The following is a 21,386-nucleotide window of genomic DNA, read 5'->3' as shown; positions in this document are numbered from 1 at the left end:
AAAACTAGGTGCGTCTTGTGGTCTGTTGCGTCTTATAGAGCGAAAAATACGGTATATGCACCAATCTCATTTTAATATCCACAAAATACAAATAAAGCCTATTTTTTGCTACATTAATAAATATTATAGATTCGCATTAAGATGTGAGCCTTTGACTGTACTTTCTCTGTGTGTCTGGCTAAGGGCAGAAAAGGGAGAGGAAAGTCAACAATAACGCAGTGAATGTTAATGGTGATTAATGGCTAACATAATCGCCTCAGCAGTGAATCAATAGGGCAGAAGTTAAAGTTAATAGACATTTCAGCAGTACTCAGCAGACAGTTAAGATCAAACGATTATGACTGTAGCTGACTAAATCGTATGGAAACAAATGTCATATCTGAAAAATTCTAAAAGACAAGAGCAACTGGTATCAGACTCTGAAGAAAGTTGCTGCAAGCAAGACTCCTTTTGCAAAGAGAGCAAACAAACAGTCTATGCGCCAGTTTGATGCTCAGTCCACTTACAGCAATTCCACCACCCTCCCTAATTGTTTCTATATACAAGGCCTGAACTAAGAAAGACAAAAAGTCTCTGTTCCTTTCCCTTCAATTTTTATTCTGTTTTGGTCAGTAAGGTGTTACCTTGATTTCTCTCCCCATCTGTTAAGTGACTGCTAACATCTTCTATGAACTTTGCAGCAAGTCCTTCTGATCTAGAGACCCATCATTATCTGGATTGGAGACAATGTCCTTGGAATGACCTCAGCAACATCTAGCAAAACACAGTACAATTAAAACAGTGATTAAGAAACAATAACCCCACCCACAACCCCAAAACAATAATTCCACATGCAATGCATCACACACACAGGGCTCATCCACAACAACAACTGCTCAGACATTGAAGGAAGTGCGGTTGAGCTCATAGGCTCAGCTTTTGGAGTGACCAGAATGTAACTTATCTATCCATGGCACATCCCTGCCAAAAGATCTCCCCTTCAGGCTGTTGTAGTTCAGGAGACTGAATCTCTGCAGGGCCTCCAGGTGTCATGATACACAATTATAGTAGCACATATCAGAGTGAAATCACTTCATGTTAGAGCAGGGGTACCCAAACTTTTTTCAAAGAGGGCCAGATTTGATGAACCTTCCTGAGACCCTACAGAGCAGCTGCCAGTCAGTGTAGGCAATAGCAAGTTAAATGGACAATAATTAGTCAACAGCCTTACTCAATGCAATGCAGCTACCTATTTTCCTTTCAGAGATGGGGCAGGGGGAGATACTTCAGCTCAGCCACCCCCATACTCCATACAAAGAAAAGCAGCAAGAATGGTAAAGGCGGATGGACAGAGGATTTGGGGGATATGGCAGGGTGGGTGGCTGGGTGGGGAGATGGTTTAAGTCTACAAACAGCAAAAAAATTGTGCCTACTGGGAAAGGGCATTGGAAAGGCTACCACAATTAAAGACCAGGACATCTGTCACAGCCACTGATATCTCTTTCCAGTCCTTTTATTTGCAGGTGGAAAAAGTCACTGTGGCACTAAAGATGTATTAGAGCAGCTCTGAAAGGCTGAAAAACACCTCTTAGTTCATCAGTGCCAGACCCCCTCAGTGGAAATCTGCAATAATAAAAAGAATATTTAACTATGAAGAAGAATTGGATTCAATCACCCAGGCCCCCACTGGCAGTTATTTTAAAAAGAAATTAGAGCATCAATATTTGTAATTTAGAGTCACTTACATGCATACGATGAAACAATAAAAAAGAGGATTGTTTTGAGAACGTGTGATGCCTTGAGGGGTGAAAAACCATTTAAATTATTCAGATACAATTTGTCTTGTAAGCAAAATACAAATGGCATTTGCATTAATTTTCAACTGTTAAGCACTGCAGCTTTGGGGCTTGGCTGGAATGAATAACGTAAGCTGTATATCACCCTGCTCAGAGGAGATAGAAGCCAAAGTTTACCAGTGCGGTGCACTTGTATTCGGTGCATTGTAGTTCCAGAACAAAACACCAGAAAAAGTCAGTCCACTGTTAATCCTTGGGTGATAAATTGGTTTGGATAGCAACCATCCCACAAGATCCAATGAAAGAACCGCTGCCCAGAATCTAGAGCTTTGGGGGTGTTTTCTAGGCTACAGCAGGGAAAGCATAAAACTAGGCACAACCAAGTATATATCTAACATGCATCATATCATACATCAAACACACACACACACACACACACACACTGTGGTCCATAATATGGAGAAATGTATTATGGACTTAAAATACAATACAATATGCTGGAGAACATAAAACACTTACTTCACTTGAATTGTTATTTTTATTTCTTGCCTAATTATGAATTGAATTGGAAATTGACAAAAAGCTATGACTGATTATGAACAATGGGTTGTTGGTTCCTCATTTTCAATGTTTATTTAGAAGCAGTCAGCCCACTCAGTTCAATGGGTCCTGCTCCCAAGTAAGTGCATATGACTGCAACCTAAGACTGTGAGCCTATACACCAGGGGTCAGCAAGGTTTATCGTGCCTGGGCCAGATAGGTCCCACAGAGATCCCTCCATGGGCCGGATCATGCACATGCCTGCATTTTCCGGCATCTGTGCATGTGGAGACATGATTTTCAGCACTGCGGAAGCGAATCCCCGTGCCGTGCTGCACCAGTTTAGCACAGCGCGTGAACAGGGGGCTCGGTTCAGGGGCGGCTCATGGGTCGGTTAAACAACCTTCGCGGGCCGCTTCTGGCCCATGGGCCTTAGGTTGCCGACCCCTGCTATACACACTTACCTGGTAGTACATCCCACTGAAATCAGTGGTGCTTATGTCTGAGTAGACATGTACAGGATTGCCCTGTATTATCCTAAGGTCTGAAGACTGCTGTGAACTAATGCAACTACATTAGTAAAAAGGCACTCTGAAGCTAAACACTGTTGCAACATTTTGTGTAACTATGGAAGTTACTCCAAGTCTTAAAAAGTGTGACAGAAACTATTGGATTCCAATGGCCAATATATTTTGAGGCCTGTATCCTTTTGGTACCTGAAGCAAGTGATTGTGTATTACACAACAGTGATACATTAGGCTCTAGATTTAATGGCATTACAGGGAAGACTACTTAGATTAGGAGTAGGAAACCTCAGGCCAATTCCAATGCTGGGGAATCTCATAAGGCCATATTCTCTCTTCCCAGACCACCTACTCCTACTTGAGAGCTTTTGCTTGGCTGGACTGAGTCCATAAGAATGCGAGAACATAAGAAGAGCCAGCCGGCCTGTCTAATCCAGCAGCCCCAGAAAGCATGATAATGGTCTAGGGTGATGGGAGTTATAGTTCAGCAACTTCTGGAACACCAAAGGTTCCCAAATCCTACTCTACAGCAAGGACAAGAAAGGATGTACTGGAAGTGGTGTTGGTCTGTACCTCTAACAGGATATAGAGTCCTATAACCTAGAAATCCCAAAGGGGGCAGAGTCCTCCACAGAATTGCTGTGGGTGGTGATACTGGGCTCCATGAATAATTAACTACTGGGGATGTACTATCATCAGCCTGACCAAAATGCCCAAGATGATCTTGAGATAAGGAAGGAGCAATCCAAAAGAGGAAGTGCTGGAGTAATGGGTGATTTCAGCTGCTCTCACATGGACAGCATAAATGTACATCCCAGTAACAACACAGAAGTAAACTTTCTAGGCATCCTAAATGACCGCACCCCAGAAGAGTTGGTCATGGAAACTATCAGAGGGACTGTGGGTCTAGACTTAATCTTCAGATGTGCCCAGGTGTCAGGGACTGGGCAGAAGAGGAATGGTGGAGACCAGCTGTGATGGCCTGGGAATCCGATTCAGAGGCTGAACAGGAGGAATCCCAGCCTGCACAGGAGTCCCCGCCTCCAGGGCCAGCTGAACTGGGGCAGGGCCTTGATTCTGAAGCGCCTGCACCTGTGCCGGATCCTCAGGAGCAGGCACCAGGTGAATCCACTCTGGCTCCGGAGGTGGTTGAGGACTCAGTGCCTACAGGTGAGTCTCCCCCTGGGTCCAGTAACCCTTCAGCCTCTCCTGAACAGCAGAGGCTCAGGGCAGAGAGGCGGAGGGAACTGGTTTCTCCCAGGAGGAGTGCTCGCCTTAAGGCCAGGAGAGGCGGGTCTCCTGGGGGCCAGGACCGCCCCTGGCCTCAGAGAAGATAAAGGCCAGTCAGCCCGGTCCCAGGTTGCGGGAGCAATCTCGTTGAAGAGTTGTTTCGGCCAGCACCCAGTCTGGTTCCCCCAGAGTTCCTGTCCTTGCCCTGCTCCTCACTGTGGACCCCGCTTCGCCCGTATAGGACTGTCTGCCAACCCTCGACTCAGGTCCTGGACCTCGCCCACGTTAACCTCCCCCCTGGACCAGCACACCAGCTCCACATCTTGACCCTTCCAGGGAGGAAGACGACGGAGACAGTATAGATTTACAACAAGGGTTTGAGGGAGATAGCAGCTCAGAGGCAGATGAGGGGAAACGTTGGGAAATCGTTTGAGAACCAGAGCAACACCCAGCTGACACGTTGTCATTAGAAAGCCTATCAGACCCTCTATCCCCCAGAACCCGGCGAGCCTTGAAAGTAGGAGAGCAAAGAGCTCAAAGACAGAGGGCATGTAGCAGCATCCATAGAGGTGATGAATGAGGAAGTGGGAGAGATGGGGGGGAATTCACTCAGGACAATGCCATTATCCAAGAGGCTACGTTCTATAGCCTCTCTCTGTAAAGTTTGAAATAAAAAAGGACTGTAAGAAACTTTTCCTTGTCTTTGTACTTTCCTAGGCAACCAGTTGGGAACCACTGACAGCATCCTGACACCAGGATATGGTGGGAGATGTGAGAGATCTAAGGATAGCAATGAGCAGTGAGGTCGCCATGTTTGCTGATGTTCAGTGTGGTTAATGCAACTCAATGTAAGCAAACATGAAGTGATTGGAGGGGGGGGGGCTTCACCACCAGCAACAAGGTCTTGGTAACCACTGTTATCTTCTTCAGCGAGGTTGTTCCATCACCACAAACTTTGGGACTGTTGAAAAATATACCAAAAAAATTAATGAATGTGACTCAAATCAATGTGACTCTACTAGACCCAAAATTCTTAACCAATGTGGACTAAAGTCGCTTCTGGGGCCTCTCTGGGATTAGGAGCCCTGAAGCTGAAGCTTCATTAGTTTCATAGTAGATCTGCCTCTGTGCATTGTGTGAATAAAGTGGACAGAGATATGTTTTCCTCCCTCCCTCATACTAGAAATCAAGGCCTTCCAATCAAGTGGAATGTTGGAAGATTCAGAATAGACAAAACAAATAATAATAATAATAATAATAATAATTTATTATTTGTACCCCGCCCATCTGGCTGGGCTTCCCCAGCCACTCTGGGCGGCTTCTACGAAAACCAAAAAACACTAAAATATCATACATTAAAAACTTCCCTGAACAGGGCTGCCTTAAGATGTCTTCTGAATGTCAGGTAGTTGTTTATCGTTTTGACATCTGATGGGAGGGCGTTCCACAGGGCGGGCGCCACTACCGAAAAGGCCCTCTGCCTGGTTCCCTGTAGCTTTGCTTCTCGCAATGAGGGAACCGCCAGAAGGCCCTCGGCGCTGGACCTCAGCGCCTGGGCAGAACGATGGGGGTGGAGACGCTCCTTCAGGTATACAAAGTACAGTGGTACCTTGGGTTACATACGCTTCAGGTTACATATGCTTCAGGTTACAGACTCCACTAACCCAGAAATAGTGCTTCAGGTTAAGAACTTTGCTTCAGGATGAGAACAGAAATCATGCTCTGGCGGCATGGCAGCAGCAGGAGGCCCCATTAGCTAAAGTGGTGCTTCATGTTAAGAACAGTTTCAAGTTAAGTACGGACCTCCGGAATGAATTAAGTACCACTGTACTTCTTCCTGCAGTGCATAGCAGAAGTGGGGAACATTTTTCAAACCATGGGCATTATTCTCTTGAGGGCAACCTTCCAGGGGACACATCCCAGTGGTGGATGGGGCTACAGTCAAAGGTGGATGAAATAATAGGTTCTCTGTTCTTCCTCCCAGTGGTCAAGCAAATGCCTGTTGGAAACCCACAAAAGAGGTCCTGAGCGCAACAGCCATCTCTAGTAAATGTGACCTCTGTGATGGTGTTACCATCATTGGTTAAGTGTATGAACTTTTTGGCTAGGCAAGTATCTTCTAATTAACAGTCCCATAGCTCTCAGCTCATGTCTGTGATTTGAGGACCTATTAAAATCTTTATTTTGCCAGAAGAACAAGTGTGTTGTTTCAAAGTGCTCATCATTACACAAAATAGCTTTGAGCTTAGAACTGTATCGATCAAGTCTAGCCTGCAAACACTAAACTGCTGTGAATATAGTATCCGTAGGGACATTAAAAAGAGCATCTGTAATCAATTGAAGTAAACCCTTTTATTGGTGATCGTACATTCTGCATACGAGAGCAGTCAGGAGCATGCAATCAGGGAATGGCTGTCAAACAGACAAACCTTGCCAGGGATTCCAGGCCATAAAACAGGAATGGCAGAGCCTAACACTGGGGTACAACCTGGTGTTCTGCAATGGACCATGTATGCTCAGTCCACAAAGGACTCTTCAAAGCTAATGCAGTATGCATTTTAGTACAGGTGGCCAGATGGACTGGAACTGTGCATTTTGATGCATATCCAACTTTCTTCCTTTTCCTGAATCCAGTGACTATTTAGATATTGCAAAAAGAAAGAAAGAAAGAAAGAAAGAAAGAAAGAAAGAAAGAAAGAAAGAAAGAAAAGAAAAGAGAAGAGAAGAGAAAAGAAAGAAAAAGAGGGCAAAATAGGACACTGGTTTGCATTTGCTAATTTACATGCATTAGATGCAGATTTAGAAATAATTGCCATAATTTAAATAGAAAAACAATACTTCACAGTGGGGAAGACTGTGAAGAGATGGCCTATATGCTTGCCCCATCTGCTATCCATGCATGTACTGCTTCAAAAACCTGCAGTGTGGTCTTACTGTTCTTTATATCAAAATGGACTTGGACAAGATTATCCTTCAAACAGAGGATTCCTTCAAATAGAGGGCTGACAGCACTTTGAATAAAGGGCTGTTCTCTGTAATACAGGAGCTGTGATCACCCTAGAAGTGTTTCTGAGATTGTATTCTCTGCAACTTAATTTCTCCCTGCATTTTGAAATCCCAAATCACCTGGTTTTGTTTTCCCCAAAGAACCGTTTTTTAAGGGATTGTTACATGGTGTTCCCCCCACAAAGAAAAAAACCACACCCAATTCCAACATTAACCTCATTCCAATAATCCTGCATGTGCAGCTTTCCATTTCTTCAGTTGTTCTGTTACTTTTCTCCTTCTCTCCATTTCCAGTCTTCAGATGTGCATTGATGTACATGGCAGGGGGAAGCAATCCTTATGTCTACGTGCATTCATACACATTTGTAAAAGATTGGACCAAACGAAACACATCCACAAGCACGCATGCACATCAATATTGAGTTTCTCCAGTGTTGTATCAATGCACACTTGCACTGGAAATTTAAAATGGTCGCTCACAAACCTAGTGCACACATTTTTTGCAAATTATTTCTCCTAACAAATTAAACTATTGTATGTCCTTTCATGAATATTTGCGTTTTCACGCATCCTTTCTGCTAACAAATACACATTTTTGTCTGGGTGTGTGTGTTGTTTTTGTTTGTTTTTTGCAGAGAATTACACCAAAAAATTTGGAGAAGTGTGAATATCAAAGGGTACTTGTGTTCTGGTCCATGTATTGTTTCAAGTTAGGTTCATATTAAAATGCAAACTGGACCAAATATCTCTTTCCATCCCTACTTGTGCATAGCTAATATTTTTAGTAAATCACATTGAACTTACTGGGACTTTAATCTCTGTAAACATGCTAAGGATTTGGCTCCAAGGGTTTGATACCAATCCAGAGCTTGCTAAGCTAACAAACCAGTTGGCTCAAGGAATAAAAATGTATCTGCTGAACCTTTAACAAACCCTTTACGATCCCATCATCTTTCTGCACGACTGTTTGCCTCACTGAGTTTTGCAGAGCCTCATTACCATAAACCCCCATATTCTTAAAGCCCATTTTTATTAAACCGTTTAGAATTTAACCAGGCAAATTCTGCTGAGTTATGTTTTCTAGGGATTGGTGACATTTTAAAAATTAAGGCAGTATATTTGAAGCTTGCCTGAATACCATAGAGACCCCCAAACACTGGAGCTTTTATAAAGGCTGCCTCCTAGTTTGCTGCCAGACCTCAGTACTTTATAATAAAGGGGAATGAATGATGGCATGTCAGACTAGAATAGGAAGAACTTCCTGACAGTAAGAGCTGTTCGACAGTGGAATTTGCTGCCAAGGAGTGTGGTGGAGTCTCCTACCTTGGAGGTCTTTAAGCAGAGGCTTGACAACCATATGTCAGGAGTGCTCTGATGGTGTTTCCTGCTTGGCAGGGGGTTGGACTCGATGGCCCTTGTGGTCTCTTCCAACTCTATGATTCTATGATTCTAGGTTTCCCCAACCTGGCACCTTTCCATTGTTTTGGACTACAATTCCCATAATCACCAGTCAGCATGGAAAATAGCCAGGGATGATGGGAGTTGAAGTCCTAAACATCTGGATAGTATAAGTTGAGGAAGGTTGGGCTAGAAGAGAATTAGAGTTATGGGTATCTGCAAGAATTGTTCCAGGAGTGAGCAAGTCCAGACATTGAAAGTGGGGAGCAGACTAATTTCTCTGAAAAAAAGAGACAAGTACCTATACACTTCATTTCATAGCTACATACAAATGCTAGGAAGGTGGGAAACTGGTTCATCTGGGAGGGCAGGTGTCTTCTCCCCCACCTCTTTATCACTCACAAATATATCTTTACATCATAGCTTTACATCTTACAATTCTATATTTTCTTTATTTTCAGATTATATTCGTAATTGTTATTATCATAGATCGACAAATATTACTGTACACAAAAAAGAAAAAAAATGTAATTTTAAAATCATAATATTCTTCATAAAGGGACTTCCCTTCTCTTCCATTTTTTTAAATAATATTTATTGAAACACAAAAAAATTTGCAATTTACACAGAAAGAGAAAAAAAGACAAAAACACAAAAAGAAAAAAAAGAAAAGAAAACCATCACTTTCAAATTCTCCAATTTCCGTTACCTTTTTTCCATGACCTCCTCCTCCTCCCATCTCTTGTATCTTAATTAATAATTGTCACAGCAAATCCTTTCCATAATTCATAATATTTTATCATTACGTTACCTTACTCTATTATCATCTTGTCTTATAAAAACGACCTTAAAGCTTAAAACTTAAGTCTTTTTTGCCAACTTCTCATAACCATTACCTTTTTGCCAAATTCTTTAGACATTTTTACAAGAGCCAAGTAATTTCATCTCAGCATTTTCCCAAAATTCATAAAACATTTCTAGTAGTACTAATATAAAAAAGATACAATAAAATAAAAGCAATCCAATCTTCTTCCAGCGTCCCCTCACCCCGGTCCCGGGATTGTCAGTCTTTTTTTGTCCCATTAGTCTGGCACATTAACCTGGTGCTCTTATATCTGAGGCCTTTAAATCTCTTCCATGTCCCTTTCGCAGCTCTTCTTCATATTTTCCTTTCACTCGCGGGAACTCCAGCTTAGTAGTGTTTTTGACCCTTTTCAGCAAATCAGCCCTTTTCTCACAGTCCAGACTAAGCTCCATGTGATGTTTAAGAACATATTTCAAATTCCCTCCAAAATTGAAAGTCCCAACAACTCCAAACCTCTGATGGCCCATTACCAAACTCGGAAAGTCCAACCACCCCTGCAAAGCGGGGTCAGTCCAACCCCCCATTTCCAGTTCAATCCAAACTTTATCTTTCCAAATCTGTTTTTTTCCAAGTTCATTTATAAGATCCAAAGGCTCATTTTCCTGCTGGGCCAAAAGTCCCTCCATCCCTGGCGTCCCAGATTCAGCAAGGTCCTCTTCTTTCAGTTGTTCTGTCATGGCACGCTCCTGTTTTGGTTCCTTGGTGGGCTCCATATGATTTCCCACTACCTGTTCAAAGGTTCTGGTCGCATTAGTCATAAAATCCATCTTCTGACTTAACTGATCCAATAGGGCACTTATTTTACAGAAAGCACCCAACAGTGCTTCTGAAGGCATTGTCCTGCAAGGTCACAGAGTTCTTTCCCACAGTTGTAATCAGTAACAGCCGCAAGTTCCCAGGATTTAGTTACAATTTCATAGTTCCCCTCTAAGGGGAAAACCTTCAGATTGTCCTTTTCCTTGGAAACAATAGCAACAGAGTTTCTTCTTTAAGATATTTTGTCCATATTTGTTCTTTTGAAAGACGAAAGGAAACAATGGAATCACAATATTTCCCTCCTTTTAACAATCTGTCAAAGCATTTGTTTCTGGTCAATGAGCTTCAATCATCAAATCTGACACCCCGCTCCAGGGTCAGGACAGTGGAAAATTACTTTACTTTAACTTTATTTCCGCAGGTTTAAACAACTCAGTAAACGTCCCCCTTCTTTTCCTGCTTCCGAAGGGGGGTTCCACAATTTTAAATGATGAGAGACGATCCTTTAAAAGTGATTTTTAAGGCTCTAGTTTACGTTGTCTTTGCTTTGTTACAACTACAAAAGAACGGAAGGGTGACTTCCTGTTTAGCCTGTTCCGTTTCAGTACCAAATTAGGGTAAATTTTAGAGTCCAAGTTCCTTTTATTTCGCCAATTCTTGTTTAAAATCCAGGTATTTAGCGTTCCAGTACTCACAGTTAGTTATTTTCGATGCCAAATTGTCCCAGGAAAAAGGCAGCGCTCTCCGGCAACGGCTCCCTTCTCTTCCATTTTGTACTAATAAACTTATTGCCTATATTTGTCCATTGTCTTTTTATTTACAATATTTTCTTATCTATCGATTTTCCTTTTAAATTTGTTATCTGCAGAAACTGCTCAAAGGCTGTTACCGTTTTCAAATTGCAGCAATTGCTCTTCAAGTATTCCTTAAAACCATTCCAATTTGAGACAAACTCCTGTTTGGATTGATCTTTAATTCCTTCTTATCAGGGAGGGCAGGTGTCAATGCCCATGCTGGGAGCCCATTCTAACTTTACATGTTGCACTTGAGTAAAGACACTCTGGTACAAAATATCTTGATGTGTGAAGGACTTGTGTGCAATATTTGCCATATCGTACTCCTTGGTTATGTTAAGTTTCTGCCCCAAATGACTTCCGCTGACCAGCAAAGCACAAACAAGTAAGGAAGTGAGCAAACTCTACTTGTTGAGACATCTGAATCAGCCATGCTCCTAAAAAAAGGCTTGGCAAGGACTTAGTAAAATGACATTTCATGCCCTCCCCCAGCCCTCATGGGACAGGTTTAAGACAGGCTTTGGGAAGGAGGCATGAGGTTCTGCCAAGTCTTAGAGCCCTACCTCCTTCCCAAAGCCCACTAACGGTTTGCCTGATTTGGGGAAGGAGGCAGGAACATTATAGGACCCTGTGAGAGCCCTTACTGGGCACTTACTGGGCTTTGAGAAGGCATCCTTCTCAGCAGCACACCCAGTGTGACCACACCACTTGCACAGCCCTAAATCCTCCCTGGGTTTGGGCATAATTCTTTATGTTTGGATAACTGCATTTTCACATAGTGAGTGTTCTTATAGCGGGACCTGTGTGTACAAACTCCCCCAGTCCTCAGAATAGGCTATTAGGAAATGACACAAACTACATAGCAGTTCCAAGTGTTTTTAAGGTATTCAGCCAGAGTTTTACACATATGACCTTCATATTGACAAAGGTCCCAAGCCTATCTATTTCTTACTGTTAAACCCTTGTAAGGCACTGGTGCGGGGGGAGGTTGGAACCAGGAAGTCTGTAGGCCCAGGATAGGAGCCTCACTCAATGTGCAAGTGGCAGGAACTGCTGGACTGATCTCAACTGCACTGGGAGAGATACTACACTTCTAGCTCCACCAGAAACAAGCAGTACAAGAAGCACAATGGATCATATCTGGCCCTGTAATGTTGACCTCAGCTTGGCTCATCAGCCTGGGGGACTTGTTGCTCTTAGGAGGAGATGAATTGCCATCTGTGGAACCATCTGCTGGTCTTGAGGCCACAGGACCAGACCAGCCATTAGGAATAGCTAGTCAATCACCTCAGGCAGAAGATACTGGAAAGCAGCAGCCATGGCAACCTTCTACCATTCCTCCTCAAGTACCTCTGCTTATAGCAATGGTAGCCAAACATGGACTACAACTCCCATCATCCCTAACCACTGGCCATTCTGGCTAGGGATGAAGGAAATTGAAATCCAACAACATCTGGGAGGGCACAATGTTGCCTATACTTGACTTCCAGTAATGGATTCCCCCTTGTATAATGGTTGGACCCAACATCGCCATTGGGATTTGAACTGCTCAAATGATGTTTCTATATATGGCTTTATATGACAGGCATAAAACTTTGGATCTAACAGATTCAGGGTACTTCCAAGACTGCCACTGTTTTCATGTGGAATTCAATCTCATACTAGCATAAGTCAGGTTGTACAGTTATAGTGAATTGGGAGGTCTTGTGCAACAAACCCTGCTTCTGTAAAAAATAATAGTCAGATTTTTGTGATAAGGAAAGCAACTGGAAAAATGCACCAGAAAATATGGCACAACACTTGCTTTGATGCAACATCATCTAACCTTCCCACAAACAAATCAGAATAAATGCTCAACAAACAGGTAGTCTAAAAGTGCCCTCAGATAGTAAGGAATTTTGCTGGCAGCAAGTGTGCATTGCAATCCAAGGGGACAAGTAAGAAAATGTGCAATTGAAAAGGGGCAAAATGGAGGCAGTGGCTCAGCTGATGACAACACCAGTGGCTACCAGCTACCTTGACAGCAGTTGTACACTTCCACAGTGTGGGCAGAGCTGCACCCTGCCTCCACCCATCCCACAATGTACAATGTCTCTGCAGTCTCATTCCATCTCCGTATTTGAAGATTAAAATGGGGATGCACAAATCTGTCATTTTGGTTTCTCGTTGTTCCAGTCTTAAATTCAGTTCACATTTTCACATCACTTTGCAGGGAAACAATACCATGGAAATTCAGCATCATTTTAGTGTGCATTTTCTAATTTGTTTTGCACACTTCATCCTAGTGTATGCATTTTTGTACACAATACTTGGCTAGAGAACTGCGTTGCAAAATTCAGAGAAGTGTGAATTTTTAAGGATGGCTGTGTTTTTGTCAGTATATTGTGCTACAAAGTGAATTTAATTCCTTCCCCCATTCCTAGCTTGAATATGATGGGGGGGCATGTCTGTAACTCAGTTCCTCATTTAAACAGCAAAAGGAATTTGATCTGATTATGGTGTCCTGCTGTAAAACAGCTGTAATTTATTTTGCATCTCTTCTTGAACTTTGTGGGCCAATCTGCACTCAGCCCAGGAAATTACAGTTGTGAAAGGCCAACTTTATCACTGTCATGCCTACTTCACTGTCATCATTTAGGGCTTAATGGAGCAAAAAGTAAGAACTGTGGAATTTAGCAAGGCCGTTTGACTGACTAAAGATATTCATCACATAGATTTCAGTTTTACCTCATGTTAACCAGCAGTGCAGAGATTGCACTTGTCTTTAATTATGTGCTTGATGAATTTATCAATATAGTTTAAAAGACACATCAACTTTTTAAAAACTCATTCTGAAAATTATATCAGAGTACTGCACATGCTTTCTATTGAGAATAGTGTGTGTGTGTGTGTGTGTGAGAGAGAGAGAGAGAGAGAGAGAGAGCGCACATATGTGCATGTTTATGATTGCCGCATCAGTTAAATAATTCACTTGAGCATCTTTTTGATGATGCATCCAAATACTATATTGGTAAATGAACAATGAAGAACAAAGATGTAGAGAGGTGAATGAGGCATAAAAGATACGTGAGCCAGCTAGCACAATGGACTTCATTTATAGAAACAGTGCAAAACAGTTAAGTCAGTGTTCAAAAATGTTCTTCAAACCCATCACAATTTCATTGTGTTATACAAGGTCTAAGAATAGAATCTTCTGGGGATCTGCACTCTTTGCTTCGTAAATTAGAATGGAACAGGCACAGATGGTTCTTATGTCACTCATCTGAGTGTCCCAGAGCATCAAAAACCTGCCTTGTTTTACTCTGCTGCTGAATTGTCCCAGTTCTGAAGATGGGGGCAAACTTGGGGCATGAAAATTCTTGCTGCGTAAGAAGATAAACTGCAACTTGAAGGAGGTGGACCCATGTCACAAATCAGCCAATGATAGAAAAGCTGTAGGCCATGGGGTTTGTAAGTGGCAGAGATATGGGAAAGGATGGCAAGGATTTTACGGATGGAGCCACACCTCAGTGACAGAGCACATGTGCTACATGAAGGGATGGGTGAATCTATCAGTTTCAGTTTCTCTCAGTTTTTCATTGTTCCAATCTTAAATTCAGTTCTCCACATCACTTTGTTTGGGGAGAGATGGAATTATTTCCTCATGAAAATTCACCGGCAAACCAATTTTCCCTAATGCAATGCATTATTGTATGTCCCCCTTCATGGATCACTGCCTTGTCATGGCAAAGGGGCTTGAATAACTCACGAGAAGCTATGAGCTATGCTGTGCAGGGCCACCCAAGATGGACAGGTCATAGCGGAGAGTTTTGACCAAACATGATCCACCTGGAGCAGGAACCGGCAAGCCACTCCAGCATCCCTGCCAAGAAAACTCCATGGACAAATTTGATGGTTGGACAGTGTTCTCGAAGCTACAAACATGAGTCTGACCAAACTGCGGGAGGCAGTGGAAGTCAGAAATGCCTGGCATGCTCTGGTCCATGGGGTCACGAAGAGTCGGACACGACTAAACGACTAAATAACAACATTGTATGTCATTTTCACAAATACGGTGGTACCTCTGGTTAAGAACTTAATTCGTTCTGGAGGTCCGTTCTTAACCTGAAACTGTTCTTAACCTGAGACACCACTTTAGCTAATGGGGCTTCCTGCTGCTGCTGCTGCGCCGCCAGAGCATGATTTCTGTTCTCATCCTGAAGCAAAGTTCTTAACCCAAGGTACTATTTCTGGGTTAGCGGAGTCTGTAACCTGAAGTGTCTGTAACCTAAGGTACCACTGTATGTGCATTTTAAAGAACAATTTATCCTAGAATATGTGTTTTTGTACATATGGAGAACTGGTTGGAGAACTGCACTGCAATATCTGAATAAGTGCAGATTTCAGAGGATGACTGTGTTATCCAATCTGTTAAGGTTATAATTAATCCTGATTCTGTCTTCAGTGGTATTACCTAGCCCTCCCAGTTTGATGCCACCTGCAAATTTGATGAGCATCCCCTCAATTCCCTCATCCAAATCATTTAAAAATATGTTGAACAACAATGAGCCCAGGACAGAGTGCTGTGACACTCCACTTGTCCCTTTATCCCAGGAGGAAGAGGAACCATTAGTGAGCACTCTCTGAGTTCAGTGAGCCAACCAGCTGTAAATCCACCTAAGAGTTATCTTGTCCAATCCACATTTTACCAGCTTCTCCACAAGAGTATCATGGGTGATTTTGTCCCATGCTGGGTCTTAGTCATTACACTCCTTTTCTAAGGAGTCATAAAACAACAGTTTAATTATCTGTTCTAAGACCTTTCCTGGTATTGATGTCAAGCTCACCAGTCAGTAGTTACCTGGGTCTTCGTTCCCCCACTTTTTGAAGATAGGAACAATATTTGCCCACTTCCAGTCTGCAGGGACCTCACCTATCATCGTGGCTTGTTCCACATCTGGCAGCTATAGTATCCTGATTTGTATGGAACATTTCTGAGGAGGGGACTATGGATATGGGTTCAGGTTTCATGTCTGAACTGGGCCAAGGAGTTAGACTGGTGAAATGAATCGTTCTCCCTATAAATGTTGAAGCTGGAAATGATGCGGAGAATTTAACTAGTTATTGATTATTGGAGACTGAATTCACCCATGACAAGACAAGACGGGACATGCAAGCATCCTCCATCCAGCTGTTTTCAGTACAATTTGGTTCCCCAACCCAACACCCCAATTTTCTGTAATAGGTTGCAACCCTATGCATGCTTACTTGGAATTAAGCTCTTTTGAACAAAGTTATCTGTAATACTGTCTTAGAATAAAATGCTCTATTAAGAGATCTGCCAGTTAAACTGTCAGCACAAGCCTCCAACACCGATCTGTTCTTTATAAGAACATTTCCAAGACAACACAATGACAAGATAGAACAAGACATGATGTAGCACCTTAGCTAAGGTCATGGAATTTCACCACCAAGTGGCTGGTGGTGCCCCTTATATAATCATTAGGGATCCAACTTTCTAAACAATCCTGTGTAAGATTGGACTGCAAGACAGGCCTATCATTATCATGTTCGACCTAGGCTGCATATACACTATAGCTTTAAAGCACATTTCTCCTCCCTGAAATAAGAGTAAGAGTAAGAATGGGAACTATACTTTACCCCTTCCAGAGCTACAATTCCCATGACCCTTAAAAACAAACTTTCCAGGCACAATTCAAAGCACTGGTTCTTACCTATAAATCCTTAAACGGCTCAGGACTGCAATACCTCAAGGACCACCTCTTTCCATATCCACTGATTCAGACCCTGCAATCATTAGAGGCCTTCTATGAGAAATCTGAAGGGTGGCAACACAAGAAAGGGGTCTTTATTTGCAATGGCTCCCTGTTCATGGAATGCTTTCCCCAGGGAGTCTCACCTGGCGCCTTCATTACATATATGCCAGGTGAAAACATTCCTCTTCAACCAGGCCTTTGGCTGATTAACACTCTTTAAAATGTATCTGTGGGAAAGGTGTTATTGAGTTGTTTTTGTTTTATGTATGTATTTTGTATTTTCATTTTGTATTCTTATGGTGTGAACTGTACCATGGTCTTTGGATGAAGGGCATTATACAAATGTTAATAATAATAACAATAATAACAATAATAACAATAATAATAACAACAACAACAACAACAACAACAACAACAACAACAATAATACAGTTCCCAGGATTTGGGATGTGTGCGCTTTGACTGTGCTTGAAAACTGCAGTGTACATTCAGCACAGACTTTGGACCTCTGATTTGACCACAAAATCAACTTAATCTCCAGTGAGCTTTAAGCATGATCACAGAGCAATTTCCCACAGAATGACTAAGAATTCTCAAGTTGTGGATTTAATTTTACCAGGATTGTAATACCAACATAGACCAGATTGTTCCGTCCTTTCCTTCTAAATTATATACTGTAAGGAAACTTATTTCCCTGTCCTTGTCTATATGGAAATTAATCTACAATGATAGATGCCTTCAGGTACACAGACCCAGTGTCAGATTGTGTAGCAACTTAAAACATTTAAAAGCTCAACACCATTTCCAATTTACTCTGAACCAGTTCCATGCTAGGCAGGAGGAGGGTGACATGGATCAAATGTTTGGTAAGGAAGAGGAAAACATTTTATCATCTGGGCAGTATCTCAGCACAGTAGTTTGTTCTTGTTGGCCATAGAGGTCTGAAGATTATTTAGTGTGCAAGAGAGATGGACTCCTTCAAAGAAAACAAGTAGGGCAGTGGAAATTAAATACCATTAATCCTTATTTGATCTACTAATTATGGTGCCATCCCTTATTTAGATCTTGATTACAGTTAATGGTTTCTCTCTCTCTCTCTCTTGCATGATGCCCTCAGTATATTTTGAGTTTGATTAGGGCTAAGTTGAAACAAGCAGCTCGTTTTCACTTTTGCTCAGTGTGATAATTGGGCTTGTTTTAGCAAAAGACACACACAGAGAGAGACATGGAGATATAGAGATATATAAATAAAAATACATATTTGTGCCCCTTTTCAAAAGTTTAAGAGGAGCATTGCTGGACCAGACAAAGTATCCCATCTAGTCCAGCATCCTGTTCCCACAGGTGGCAACCAGTTTCCTATATGGGAAGCTCACAAGCAGGATATGAGCACAACAGCACTGGATTCCCAGCAACTGGTATTTCTTTTGGCACCCAAGACAGAAAATCCCAGGAGCCTTTTACCCTGGCAGTAGAAATACAATAGCAATACATGAAATAAATGAGCATTCACTGCCCTTTCCTGACACCCAGCATTACCTGCTTAAGGCAACTGTCTCACTCTATCTAATGGTCGGGCCAGAACCAGCAATGACTATAACTAGATGCTATGGAATATGCTATCTCCTACATTCTCTATCATAACACCAGTTATTGGGGGGGGGCAACTTATGGGGCTTGCATGCCAATGGTGGGCAGCACTAGAGGCAACAGGGATTACTCTTACCTTTGTACACTACAAGTTAAGAGGTGTCTACATACCCCCGCAAGCCTGTATCCATTTCTCCATATTTTATCCAGGCATTGTCATGGTTTTCCAGCGTTGATCCTAACTAATGCTTAGTGCAATATATAGATTGTACAGACTTTGACTCATATGTTAATTATTTGTACTCCAAGATTTTCCAGGCTGCATCAATGCATCAAGCGACGTTATGAGAACTCATTGCCTTAGCTTCACATAGGAATGCCATTACAGAATTAAGATTTAAGGTAATTCCCTCAGCCTTTTTACCCCCAGAACAGTGTTTTTGTGTTTTGTAAAATCTTTAAAGAGAATATTGTTCATTATGTTTTTCAATGTCTACTTTATTCTGATTACAGATAGGTAGCCGTGTTGGTCTGCCATAGTCAAAATAAAAAATTTCCTTCCAGTAGCACCTTAAAGACCAACTAAGTTAGTTCTTGGTATGAGCTTTCGTGTGCATGTGTATCTGAAGAAGTGTGCATGCACACGAAAGCTCATACCAAGAACTAACTTAGTTGGTCTTTAAGGTGCTACTGGAAGGAATTTTTTTATTTTTACTTTATTCTGAGTAAGTTCTTCTTCTTCCTCTTCTTTTGTCGTTGCTGATTTTGTTGTTGTTGTTGTTTAATATGAAAACTATATTACTTTGCACGTTTCCTTATTTGCACCTGCAACCGGGAATTTAGGTTCCTTTCAGCTTGGAGCGAAACAATAACATTACTACAATTACATTGGACATCTATCAAAAACCATCACATTTCTGCAAAAAATGCTTAGCTGGTTTCCAGTTTGAAATTTGCCAAACAAGTGCTCACAACCTGAACTATTGTTTCTAACCAGGTGTCAGTAGGAGAGAGAAGAAAAGAGAGATGCAAATTCTGTCAGTGAAACAGTTTGAACAGATTAATCTTTGTTATTAGAGAATGCTTGATTACAAATCAAGATAAGGCAGTGTAGAAGTATATATTGTTCTTGCGGAAATCAGGAGCATGCAGAAGTTTTTCTTGCTGAAATCAAGAGCCTTCGGTTTTCCATTCTTGTGTCAGCAGCATACAGTGACTGAATGTGGGAGGCACTTTGCACCACCAAGACCACTTAAGCCTCAAGTGACAGCAAAGGACCCAGAAGGACCCCCAAGCTATGCACCTACTCCTTCAGAAGAACTGTAGCCCCATCAAAAGCAGGCAAATGAAAAGAGGCATAGAAATTATTCTAATAATGAAAAAGAAAGAAAGATGAGCACATCCAAATAATCAATAAACAGTGAAATTGAGAGTCTCCTCATGAACACTGCACAATATTGTATGAAAACTTATATGATTTGTTGCTTGGTCTTACATGTTTATTTATGGGGATCGATAGCTATAATATAACCTGAGCATTCCTTAGCAGGCTGCAATCCATCAATCTCTCTCTTTCTCTTCATTAACACAGAGAAGGAGCAAACGTGTTTCTTTTGCACGTATGCTGTCATAAGGCTCTACTACAGTATCCATTTGTTCTCTACAGACTGACAGTGCTCTCCTGCCTTGACACTTGCTGGACCGCAGGCAATGGCAATACCTCCCTGCCGATCTTTATTCTTGACTGCTAACAGCAATGTCATCAGCAGGGACAATTTTCTTTTCTTTTTTAAAAAGTGACAATGGGGAATCACCAAGAAGGCACAAGCCAAGGATGCTGTTCAGAAGTGGTCTGGGGCCCCCAAGCCCTATGTATGTAAGAAGGCGTCATTTTCTGTTTTGTCCTGTATTCCTTGCACACTGCACTGTTTCTGTTTCACTGCACTTTGTTTTCTGCCAAAAACAACATTATACATCTCTCTGTCTGATGTGGCATGTAGTTTATGTCATTAACTATGGAAATCACGTTGATGTTACGTCATTTCACCCCATTCATTTCAATGCAGAGGAAACACAATACAAATGGAGGGGAGCACCATTTACATATTGTTTACACTCTGAAAGCAACAATAATGGTGAGCTCTGATCATATTCACAGGATTGATTTCCCTTCTGGAAAGAAGAAGAAGAAGAAGAAGAAGAAGAAGAAGAAGAAGAAGAAGAAGAAGAAGAAGAAGAAGAAGAACAGCAACAGCAACAGCAACAGCAACAGCAACAGCAACAACAACAATTTATTATTTATACCCCATCCATCTGGTTGGGTTTCCCCAGCCACTCTGGGCGGCTCCCAACAAAACATTAAAAACACGATAAAACATCAAACATTAAAAACTTCCCTAAACGGGGCTACCTTCATATGTCTTCTAAAAGTCAGATAGTTGTTTATTTCCTTGACATCTGACAGGAGGGCGTTCCACAGGGCAGGCGCCACTACTGAGAAAGCCCTCTGCCTGGTTCCCTGTTACCTGACATCTCCCAGCGAGGGAACCGCCAGAAGGCCCTCGGAGCTGGACCTCAGTGTTCAGGCTGAACGATGGGGGTGGAGACATGGGATGAATAGGCAAGCACTGGCAATTTCTGTTCCCATTTTTGTTTTTATCGGAATCTTCTGATGTTCCTAGCAAACCACGAGTGCTTTCTTCTGGGACCCAGTTCTCCTGTCCTTTCCTCTCCTTTTAAAACCTTTTCATTAGGAAAGCAAATAAACTTTGTTTACAAGACAGCTGTGCATGGTGCAAAGTGCTGTAACAGTAAGACCTTAGCCACCCACTATCTTGATATGCCTGGAGGCACTCTATACATTGATGCTGATTTGGGCCCCTGACCCAAAGTGACCTTCCAAAGGCTTAAGAAGGTAAGCTGAGCCCTGCTGGATCAGATCAAAGGTCTGACTAGTTCATCATTTTGTTCCACACAGTGGTCAGCCAGCCAGGGCTACCTCTCAACCTGTCTCCCGACAAATGGGGCACACTCTTCCTGGATTTGGAGATTCAGTTTAGCTACCCTTGCTAATAGCCATCAATAGACCTGTCTGTTTGTCTATGCCAGGGATAGTCAAGCTTTTTAAACCTACCGCCCGCCCACTAATGAAT

General features: G+C 42.1%; 1 protein-coding gene across 2 annotated transcripts in view; it reads right to left on the bottom strand.

Annotated features, from left to right (window-relative positions):
* Positions 1-591: 591 nt before the first annotated feature.
* Positions 592-21,386, bottom strand: part of LOC308578800 (uncharacterized protein) — an 85,201-nt gene continuing 64,406 nt past the window's right edge. The window contains exon 6 of one of the 2 annotated variants that reach the window (XR_014004105.1): positions 592-753. The gene's annotated coding sequence lies outside the window, so the exon portion shown is untranslated. Of the gene's footprint in view, positions 754-19,371; positions 20,977-21,386 lie in introns of those variants that run through there. The other variant, XR_014004106.1, reaches the window with a different exon arrangement.

Source organism: Podarcis bocagei, assembly GCF_964188305.1.
Source record: "Podarcis bocagei genome assembly, chromosome: Z".
NCBI classification, from domain to species: domain Eukaryota; kingdom Metazoa; phylum Chordata; class Lepidosauria; order Squamata; family Lacertidae; genus Podarcis; species Podarcis bocagei.
The sequence above is the reverse complement of the archived record's forward strand: the minus strand, read 5'-3'. Positions and strand labels throughout refer to the sequence as shown.